The sequence below is a fragment of the Trichechus manatus genome, unplaced genomic scaffold (assembly GCF_000243295.1).
Source record: "Trichechus manatus latirostris isolate Lorelei unplaced genomic scaffold, TriManLat1.0 scaffold00122, whole genome shotgun sequence".
In the NCBI taxonomy this organism is placed as follows: Eukaryota; Metazoa; Chordata; class Mammalia; order Sirenia; family Trichechidae; genus Trichechus; species Trichechus manatus.
In genome coordinates this window covers 6,320,555-6,321,818 of record NW_004444058.1, presented here as the reverse complement: position 1 = coordinate 6,321,818, position 1,264 = coordinate 6,320,555, and the positions used below count along the sequence as shown (strand labels likewise).

At 36.9% G+C, this 1,264-nt stretch overlaps 1 protein-coding gene across 1 annotated transcript in view; it reads left to right on the top strand.

Moving 5' to 3' along the window:
• Positions 1 to 1,264, top strand: part of NWD1 (NACHT and WD repeat domain containing 1) — a 95,437-nt gene that overhangs the window by 71,289 nt on the left and 22,884 nt on the right.

Genomic DNA, 1,264 nt, shown 5'->3' with positions numbered 1-1,264 from the left:
TGTCCTGTGTTCTAGTCTTAGGTTGTTTTCTGATGTTAGTGGTTTTCTAACCAGAGGACTCCCTTTAGTATTTCTTGTAATTTGGTTTGGTTTTTACAAATTCCCTAAACTTCTGTTTATCTGGAAATGTCCTAATTTCGCCATCATATTTGAGAGACAGTTTTGCTGGATATGTGATTCTTGGCTGGCAGTTTTTTTCCTTCAAGGCTTTATACATGTCATCCCACTGCCTTCTTGCCTGCGTGGTTTCTGCTGAGTAGTCCAAGCTTATTCTTATTGACTCTCCCTTGTAGATGACTTTTCGTTTATCCCTATCTGCTCTTAAAATTCTCTCTTTATCTTTGGTTTTGCAAGTTTAATTGTAATATGTCTTAGTTACTTTCTTTTGGGATCTACCTTATGTGGGGTTCAATGAGCATCTTGGATAGCTATCTTGTCATCTTTCACGATATCAGGGAAGTTTTCTGCCAACCAATTGTCAACAATTCTGTCTGTATTTTCTGTTATCCCCCCTGTTCTGGTACTCCAATCACTTGTAGGTTATTCCTCTTGATAGAGTCCCACATAATCCTTGGGGTTTCTTCATTTTTTTAAATCCTTTTGTCTGTTTTTTCCTCAAATAAGTTGGTGTCAAGTGCTTTATCTTCAATCTCAGTAATTCTGACTTCCATTGCCTCAACTTTGCTTCTATGACTTTCTATTGAGTTGTCTAATTCTGAAATTTTATTATTAATCTTCTGGATTTCTGATTGCTTTCTCTCTATGGATTCTTGCAGCCTGTTAAATTTGTCATTATGCTCTTCTCTAAGCTTTTTAATTTCCTCTATTGCGTGTTCTGCGTTTTGATTAATTTCCTTCCTAATTTCTTGAAGAGTTCTGTATATTAATCTTTTGTATTCTGCCTCCAGTAATTCCAAGAAATTTTCCTCCTCTGGAAAATTTCTAGATTCTTTATTTTGGATGCTTGCTGAAGCCATCGTGGATTGCCTCTTTATGTGATTTGATATTGACTGTTGTCTTCATGCCATCAGTAAGTTACTATATTTATTTATTTTATGTTTGGTTACTGTGTCCTAGCTTCTTGTTTTGTTTTAATATGCCCAAATAGGCTGCTTGTATGAGCTAGTTTGATTATTGGCACCTTTGAAGCTCTAATGCTCTGTCACCAGGTGGTTAGATCTGTTACTAGGTATGTGAGCTCAAGAGTCCACCCACTCCTCCTGTATGGATTCAGCTCAGGTGCCTAGGTAGATAGCCACCAAGT